This window comes from Quercus lobata, chromosome 2 (genome assembly GCF_001633185.2).
Source record: "Quercus lobata isolate SW786 chromosome 2, ValleyOak3.0 Primary Assembly, whole genome shotgun sequence".
Classification (NCBI taxonomy): domain Eukaryota; kingdom Viridiplantae; phylum Streptophyta; class Magnoliopsida; order Fagales; family Fagaceae; genus Quercus; species Quercus lobata.
Window position 1 is genome coordinate 82,708,248 of NC_044905.1, and position 9,958 is coordinate 82,718,205.

At 33.8% G+C, this 9,958-nt stretch overlaps 1 long non-coding RNA gene across 5 annotated transcripts; it reads left to right on the forward strand.

The window, feature by feature from the left end:
• Positions 1 to 204: 204 nt before the first annotated feature.
• Positions 205 to 6,330, forward strand: LOC115976889. 5 transcript variants are annotated; one of them, XR_004088450.1, is made up of 8 exons: positions 205 to 651; positions 922 to 1,426; positions 1,813 to 1,975; positions 2,086 to 2,127; positions 3,046 to 3,122; positions 3,732 to 3,831; positions 3,946 to 4,007; positions 6,056 to 6,330. It is a non-coding gene; the product is annotated as an uncharacterized LOC115976889 (long non-coding RNA). The 5 variants fall into 5 exon arrangements; XR_004088451.1 differs by having other exon boundaries at positions 209 to 651; positions 1,268 to 1,426; XR_004088453.1 differs by lacking the exon at positions 922 to 1,426 and adding an exon at positions 3,413 to 3,459 and having other exon boundaries at positions 210 to 651.
• Positions 6,331 to 9,958: the final 3,628 nt, after the last annotated feature.

Genomic DNA, 9,958 nt, shown 5'->3' on the forward strand with positions numbered 1-9,958 from the left:
AAAGAAAGTAAAAGTAACAATTTTTATCTATTTATAAATTTCTAATATATCTATTAACTATATAAAAAGAGGCTATGTCTCTACAGTGATTTGATACTGTGCAACCAACGTTTTTCACTGTTTATCTACAGTAAATTTTGGTGAGTCCCTCTATTTTGTCCGTTTGTGGAAGACTAAACGAGCATTTGGCCATAGGGTGTAGAACTCTCTTTTCTTTCTAGAACTCTTCGTAGTCCGTATATGTTCTTTCTCTCTGGAACTGTTTGTGTCTCTTCTCTCTCTCTCTCTCTTATCTTCTTCTCCTTCTTTCTAATAAACATATTTTTTTCTTTTTTCTTTTCCTCCCAAACTACCGATCTGTACTGTGATTCAACTCCTTCACAACCCAGCCTCAGCATCGATCTCTCTCTACGAATCCAGATCAACAAAAAAATTTGAAACCTAAGAACATTTGCAGCCGATCTGCATGAGAGAAGAGCCAGAAAAAAATAAAATTGGAGCTCAAGTCCGTATATGTTCTTTCTCTCTGGAACTCTCTGTATCTCTTCTCTCTCTCTTTTCTCTCTATCATTTCAAGACGACAGGACTAGATCGGCTCAGGAAGAAAGAAAGAAAAAAAAACATGGGAAGAAACACCGACTAATTTTTACAGTGAGTATCTCTTTTTTATTTTATTTTCTCCGTTTCTTCAATTTTTTTTTTTTTTTTTTTGGGTTCTCAAGATCTGTGTTTGTATTTATTTCCTTGTGGGTTTCAATCTTTGATTTTTTGCTAATACGGGTCTTTTAGGTTTTGATAAAGAAAGGAGATTTGGTTCTCCGTTTCTTCAAATTTTTTTTTTTTGGGTTCTCAAGATCTGTGTTTGTATTTATTTCCTTGTGGGTTTCAATCTTTGATTGTTTGCTAATACGGATCTTTTAGGTTTTGATAAAGAAAGGAGATTTGGTTCCATTTTGGGTATTTTTGGCTTACACAAGAAACAGAGATGGGAGTGGGTGAGAGTGGCAAACAGAGAGTGGTGAAAGACGAGAGACCTCATTTTGGCACTAAAGAACTCTGAGTTTCTTCTTTTCAATGGAACCAAATCTCCTTTCTTTATCAAAGCCTAAAAGATCCGTATGAGCTAATATGGGTATTAACCATTCTTTATCAAAACTCTGAGTTACTCCCTCTTATCTTCTTCTCTCTACACATGATTTTTTTTTTTCCCTTCTCTCTTCTTCCTCCCAAATCACCTATCTGTCCTGTGATTTGAACTCCTTCACAGCCCAGCCTCAGTATCGATCAAAGAAAGATTTGGAACTCAAGAACATTTGCCGCCGATTTGCATGAGAGATAAAAAAAAAAAAAAAAATGGAGTCAAAAGCTCAAACGCTATTTGTGATCTCTGTGGGTTGGTGGATGTGCTAGAGATAGGCGGTTGCAGGTTTGAAACTGTGTTGTATTTACTTTTTTTGGTTTCTGGTACTTCAAAATCATAGTTGCTGTGAAAATTGGGTTTTTTACTCAGATGGGTTAGAATATTTAGTGCCATATTTAGATTATATGAATGAAAGTTTGGATATTTTTAGTCCGATTGGTTGAATTTGTGTCGTGTTTGCTATCTGTAGGTGTTCTTCTTTGCAATTATCTTTGCACGTGAAATTGAAAGTTTGGATTTTTACTTAGATTAGATAATTTTTGTGTGTTAATATTTGCTATTAGGTGTTCTTTTGTCATATCATGTATGTAATTATGTATGTATGTAGATGAATGAAAGTTTGGGAATTTTTTTTTTTTTTTACTAATATCCTATGAATTTTGTGTATGCAGGTGTTCTTTTTGTGGAGTAGGATTAGAATGCCTTTTTGGTTGTTGGAGGTAAGGAGATTAGAGGCTCTATCTTTGATTTTGAAGGGGCCCTGTGGTTTACCCCGATCCTTGGTGAGTCGGGGTATTGGCTAAAAATCCACTGAGGTCCTTGAGATGGCACGAGGTACAAAAAAAATTTGTGACCTATTCTCTATATTTTCATGGTTCTGTTGAATATTATAAGCTTTTGAGGATTTTAGATTTATAGGCTTTTGTTTTTGTTCACATTGACAGTCATCAAGTAAAGGTTTGTGATTCCAAGGCTGCAGAGCAAGAGTGAGTTGTATTTTTCATGTTTGCTTTGATTTCAGGTTTAAATGCTTAAAACTTTTAATATATGAAGAAGGGGCTTGGTTTTTTTGTGTATAACCAATGGATGAATTATTGTCTATTTGGTTTATTTGAGAAAGTATTTTGTGAAAAAAATTTATGAAAGAGGTTTTTTTGGTTAGAAATATTTTTAGTGTTTAATGATTTGGATGGATGTGATGCTGTAATTTTTAGTTTGTTTTGGAAAATGGATTGCCATAAGGTGTTCCTCTTCCCAACTTTTATATATATATATATATATATATTTATATATATATATATATATGTATATATTAAATATATGTTATGTGGTAATTGATTAAGAACAAGGTATTGAGCAATTTCTTCAATTTTTTAAAATATAAATAAAACCTTAGGAGCAGCGTGTGTTGTCTTTGATTGTTAATTTATTTTAATGTCTAAGTGAGTGTAGTAGATCTGAATAGTTATTTGGGATTATCTTTGCAGTTTGCACAAATGCGGTGGTGAATTTGTTTTGTAATAGAACAGCTATGTATAGGGATTTTGTTGTGAGAGGTGTTAGTTAGATACTTAATATTTTTGTGATAATTTGTGGTTTTAAATGAGTACTTGGATTAAAAAGGCTTATCATTGAGATAATTTGATAATGTTACAAGCATTTTAACCTAATAGTTGTCAATTATATCATAGAAAATTTAATCTGTAATAATTATGCTATAGAAAAAACAGCTTTTTTCATATATATATTTGACTTTATTAGATCCTTCAAATATTGTTGTTTTTATTCCTCTTTTTTTAAAAAAATAAAAAATTGTGTGTACTTGATTAGTCAATAATAATATGCCTTCGTCATGATTTACTAAATTGTGAGAGTAATATGATTTTTTTTCTTTTCTTTTTAAGGATTGTTCTTGAGAAGTTTGATGTTTTAAGGGATTGAAGACCAACATTACCAAAGAGCTCAATGCCAGGCACAAAAGGTTTCTAATTTTTCTTTGATTTTTTTTTCCTTGTATTTAAAACTCAACAGACCCCCAAATTCAATGAAACCTAAATTTGCCACACTTCTTTTGCTAAAGCTTTGGATAATACCCTTATTTTGATTGATTAGAAACCTCTACCCTTAATTGTGGCCAAGCAATATGATAATTGTTTGATTGTTTATCTTTATAGCTTTGTTTGTAGTTTTATATTCTTGTTGTTTATACTTTTTACTCCCCATGGACTCAATTTTCTTTTTAATATATATATTTGCTATATGAGTTAGCAGTTTTCTATGGCTCCCACTAAAGGATATGTCACTTTTGTTAGATAAAGGTAAAATAGCACTGTCATTACAATTTTAGGTTCCTTTAACAGATTATACTTTTCCAATGCAAACGAATTATTTTGCTTACTTGTTCACTAAATGATATGTGTTATTTCTTATTTTATCAATTTTTGAATGGGTATCAAGTGTTTGCTTGACTTTTGAATTAATCAAACATACTGTTACTCTTAACTTTTGAATTAATCAAACGTGTTGAATTATGCCATGTAATTGATATTTGACATTTACATGTTATTACCTTTTAACTTTTGCTATTCAGCTAGCGATTATGGACTGTGGCTATGATTTGTTGAGCTTCTTTGAGTTGTGAAACTGAAGCTCCCTCTCTTTCCAAAGAGTACCGATCACACATGCAGCAGGTAAATCTCTTTGTAACCTTTTTTTTTTCCCACTTTGATTCATTCATTCCTTCTATTTGATTGTGTTTTCTTGATAAACTTTTTCCAATTTCCTGTTCTGTTTTTTCTTAATAGAACAACATCCTGATGAGGTCAAATTTTCAAGGTTCGAGGACATGAAAGCAAATGTCCATAAGGTTCTTTTCCTCTCTTTCTTCTTTTGATTTTATGATTTGAGAAGATAATATTGAATTGCATGTGATTGAGTTAGTAAATAGGATTTAGGATGGGCAAATTTTTTGCATTCAAAGTTTCATTTTTTTATAAGAGTGCTTATGCATATACATGTTTGTGAAAATGCTATTTTATATATATTTTTTCTCTGTGCATAATTTTTCCTTTCCATACCTTAGTTATGTAATAGGTCATGGTAATGTTTTTGATGTGTTTGGATTTGGTTAGCTTCTTGTCATGGCAATAGCTATGCTTTGCCATGCTTGGCCGAGCTTTGCATTTTGAGGATAATGTCTTAATTCTTCAAGAAAAGAAAGAAAGAAAAAAAAAAAAAAGATAAATTGTTGATATTGGTCTATATGCGTGTTTGTCATGTTTGTGAAGCTTAGGCCGTGTCATTGAGTTCATGACAGCTTGCCCACAATGTGTTGATGGGTTATTTGTCCAACAATTCTTTAAGTACTTTAGCCTTCTTGCTTAAGCTCCCTTTGTTAGATCATGTCTTCATCCATGATGAACAACATCTTGGCCACTAAAAGTCATAAAATTTTTGAACATATTGAATTGCCAAGTCTTATCAATTTTTTTTTTCATAAATGATAGATACGTAAATTTTATCAATTTGAAAATAGAATTATTACACTTTAGAACACGCTGCATTTACAATAAAGAACAAACTAACTCTATGTAGCTTTACTAGACCAGAAACATAATGCTTATCAAGTATCAACCAAAAGAAACTTTCGGAGTTTCTATGACAAACTTGACAGAACAAAAGGGCCCAAGAATTATTAGTAAAAAAAAGAAATGCAATGAAATGTAGTGGAAAAGAGCAACAAACCCTTATTTTCCTCAAGCTTGCAAGATTTCGCGTGGTCAGAACATCTAGAGTTGTCCATGAGTGAAATTGAGAGTTACTCATGCACAATGGTTAGAACAAGATACAACTAATTTACACTTCGGCAAATAATATAATACATAATAATACAACTTGTAGAGTTGTCGTGCCTCCCAGTTGTTATGAAGAATCATTAGTTCAAGTTTGTTTTCTTGCTAATCTTCTAGAAAGACTTGTTATATGAATTGGCATTTGGTGGAGTGTTAAATGACAAAGGTGAGTGTTTTCTCACTATCTCATGTAATCAGTATTCATGGTCACTACTAATACAGAATGTTCCCTTTTTATATTTTCTTTATCACCTTATTGAAATTTTGATGTAATTTTAAGGAAAATTCAAAGCTGGTATTAGTTTTGAGAATATGGACTAATGCATACAACAGATACTCTAAGCCATTGGTAGACATCATAAAAGCAACCGTAGTGATTTCAAAATTTTATTCTTTGTATTTGCTAGCTTATTAAAATGTCCATACTCCTTATCTTCTCTTCTCAAAGGAATTGAGAAAAAGGTAAGAAAAAAGGATTAGGGATATGAATTTTGAAGTTCTTGGATATCTAATCTTTCTCAAATATAAAGAAATTATTCTAATTTGGTCTTTTGTATATATGGAAGCTATTTTGGACTTTGGTTGCTTCAATGATGGTATATATAAAATCTCTCAGTTTTGATTTTCAAAAATGCAAATATGCACAACTTCAAACTTTTTCCTCTAAATCTTCATGCAGGCTGCACTCCAAGTTATGGACTCTACTTCTTTTGCTTGATTAGATTTAATTTTATATGTTTTTTCAATTTAAGTATATCATATCTTTGCAGGTGTTATTTCAAGTTCACCATGTGATTCTGTCAGTTAATTTAGCTTCATTTTGTTATTTCAACATATCTAAACTGGGTGTTTGCTTTTTGTTTCAATTTTTATTTTTATTTAGAATTTTATTTGGTAGTCATGCTTGGAAAGTTGGAATGGTGATATAGGGTGTTTTATTTGCTACCTAACATTGATTTTTTTTCTTGCTTAAAAGGGTGTTCGCTAAAACTAAGCTAGCTAAAATGTAAGATGATATAGAAGGTAGTATGAATAACAAAAATTTTGTTGTGGATGGCTGCAGGCATTTGATGAAGAGCTTCTATTATAGCATATGACAACATTAATTGCGAAAAATTAAATATTGTTACAATGTTGTAGCAAAACTCGGTTGGTTATTGTTGAAGGATGATATTTGTAACTTGTAAGCATTCTTAGAAGTTTTTATTGAATGGACATTGCTTTTAACAAATATGTTCTAAAAGACTATCATAGTATAATAGATATTCTTATTTGAATATTTAATCTAAATTTGTGTAATTAAAATTCTTATATGAATGAGATTAGCATTATATGACATATATTTTTTTCCTTACATAGTTTCATATTTCTTTAAATAAAAACTCTATATTGATTTTCTTACTCAAGTCAAGGGGCAGGGCAGCACGTGCCACCCAACCTAGTATATATATATATATATATATATATATGTCAATTTCTGCCCCACATTTGGGGTCGTTTCTCTAGTAAAGGGTCTTAGGTGATGGCTTAGGCCTAAGACCAACCCTGTCGTCCCCTTTCATAAGTTCATCACTTTCCCAAAATTTGTTATTACTTCTAAAGAAAAGCCCAGTAAAGAACATCGCATATGCCAGAATCAATTTCACAAAATCATCACTGTACATGCCAAGCAAAATAGTCTCTGCATAGCAACATTGAATGTGTTCTTCCATCTCACTTATAGTGATTACTAAATTCTCCAAGTTTGTCTCGGTCCGTGTAATGAATATCTTAAAATACCTTACTTTATGGTTTTCCATGGTTTCCAATTTGTGGTAAGTAGGGTCAATTGAAATAACCTTAGGAGTGTAGGCTTGTTCATCCAATTTACGAATGTAATCAGGAACCATTCTGATATGACACTCAATTGATAATGGAGGTTTTGACCTTTCATTTTGATTTTGATTTTTCTTTTGAAGTGTTTGCTTCCTTTTGAATTGTTGGTTTGTTTAGACCCCTTAAAACCGATTGTTTAACCTAATATATTAGCCAAGTGATTACTTAGGTTAATTATGAGATTCTAGGTTAAACAGTGAAAGATCATACCATGCACAGTAACAGAAAAATAAAGAACATAAGGATATTGATAGGCCAAGAATGTATTGACCCCTTGTGATAAATTAACCAATTAATTTAGCCAAGTGAATTAATTAAGTTAATTAACATGCAAAGCACGTGGTAGCATAAACAAATCACCAATTAACTAAAGTGTAGCAGAAATTAAATTGACATGGTGATTTGTTTACGAATGGGGAAAACCTACATGGCAAAAACTCCACTGGGTGATTTTAAGGTCACCACTCCCGAGAATCCACTATTATCAAAACAAGCGGTTACAAGTAAAGGAATCACAGCATCTTATACAAACCTACAGTTGAACCCTTACCCCAATACCCAATTGGACTTGTTCTGTAGTGACAATCTCTCATTTTCAATGCACGGCTCCCAGTATGTGACTAACCAATAGATGCATGGATCCCAGTACGCGACTTGATCACCAACTTGAGAAGAATGTTGACTGCAAAGTTCTTTAGTTCATCACACGATGAAAATCATGAAGTGCTTGGTCACAAAACCCTATGGTGTACAAACATAGTAGCTTCTTCAAGAGAAAGATGAACTAGGGCAAATTTTGTCATCAGTCACAATTTGCATGAACAAGACTTTGCTCCACACTTGTGCAACTTGTGTAACCTTTGATGGCCCTCAAAATAATCCTTATATATGTTTAGGGTTGTGAGAAAAGAAAGCCTAAACACATACTCACGGATTGGATGAAAAACAGTTCTGAAAAATTGACTTTCATAAACCTTGATAGATAGCCATCTATCGAACTAGTTGTCGAGCCACGGGTTGAAGCAGCTTTTAAATTTCGATAGATGCTAGCTGTCGAGATAGCTTTCGAGCTTTAAAATCCAACACTTTCTTCACTTGTTTCTTGGACAGACTTGCATGGCTTTAACACTTAAACTTGAAACGTTGTTCCTTAAAGTATTAAACACATCCTAGATCTACCCAATTACAAGTAAAGTGCGTTTTGTCAAAGGATTAGCCAATTACATAAAATAGTGACATATGTTCCTAACATTAAATCACATATGTCCTAATAATCTCCCCCTTTGGCAATCCGTGACAAAACCACAACAAACAAATGAACATATGAAAGAAGTCATAAATCACTCAACTCATACTCACTTGTTGAATATAATAAAATCTATCCTAACACAAACTCTTGAAAATTTTTGCAAGAAGAGGGTCTATGGCAAGAAGACTTTGACAACCTGTATTTTTGAAACACTTTAAACAAAACTCATCAAGGCATCTTAGTGTGAAACAAAAATAATAGATTGCATACATTAAATAAGAAACATATGTATAAAGAGAGAAAAGAAACAACACATGGAGAGATAGGTGAATAACATACATCAATATATATAAAAATCAAATATAAGAACAATGTATATCAAAATGGTCACAAGACCCATGTACAAGAGATAATGCATCTAAGATAGAAAGAAAAGAAAAGTTACAAAAATTCTCACTACATCCCTCATATAAACACTCCCCCAATCTCCTATACTAACCCTCCCCCATGAGTATGACTACTCTCATCTCAAAACTACTTCCCCTTTTTGTCACAGGTGACAAAGGGCAAGTAAATCAAGTAGACATCTCATCATCACTAGGCGAGCCATCATCATCATCCTCAACATCATCAGCATTACTAGATCCATCATCACTCTCATCCTTAGATGCCTTAGGAGAAGGAGAGGAAGCCACTGTGAAACCACCCATCACAGCCTGTTGTCGCACAATACGATCGACATGGGTGTTCACCTGACACAACTCATTGTTGAGAGTGTCAAGGCGAGCATCCATGCACACAAGTTGCACCATGATGGCCTCAAGTGTCACTCCACTCGTTGAAGTAGAAGGAGCGGTAGAAGCTGGAGGAGCTGTCATTTGTGTTTAAGGCTACCTCGGTCTCAACTGTGTTGCGCTCCGTCTAATGGTAGCAGCGTCAATGGCACACTATACGTGAAGTGGGGAGACACGGGATAGGAGATGGAAAAATGGCAAAGGAGCCGCGTGATAGTTGAAGGAAAGATAAGCTTATCACAGGTCGCCGTATCCTTATAGACATCTATAAGGGAGAGTATGAAATGAGAAGGGAAATCTATAGAAAGATCCTTAATGAGGGATAACAAAAAGCGAGCACGAGGCTCTGTGATAGTGTTATAGTGAGACAAAGGATGAAGGAAAAATGTCATCACCATATTAAGGAACCTCGAACCTTTTGTAAAGGCCGAGCAGGGGGTGTTTTGACACTCACTCCAAGAAGATGTTGTCTCATAGAATAGAGATGCGAGCTCGTCTTTGGACACTATCCTCAGAAGCTCAGAACTAAGGTAGTCAGGATGCGCTACCCTAGGGACATGTAGTACCTCGGATACAATATCTGGAGAAACTACCATGCGCACACCTCGAACACAAGTGATAAAAAGAGGTGTAGGATAATCAAATCCGTGCATATTGGAGTAGAACTCCTGTATGATCACAGAAGGGCACATGACCGGGATGCCATAAAGTGACTTCCAACCCCTATTGTGAATGATAGTGGGTAGGTCAGTGTCAGGGAAATTTGACAAAATGACTTGGCGTTCCAAATGAATGCCACGTCGCGAAAAGTTCTCCAAGAAGTCCGATTTGGCCTTCTTATCACGGAACCGAACGTGAAAGGGAGTGGGGTCAGAAGGAGTAAAAGAAGAAGATGCCCCTGAACTAAGAGGGTTCCGGGATAGAGTAGACTTACATTTAGGTGCCATGATGCAACTAACGTAAGAAACAGAGAGAGAGAGACAATCAGAAAAGTACCAAGCAATTTTAATATCAAATGATAAAAACAAGAAGGTACGTATGCCTGAAA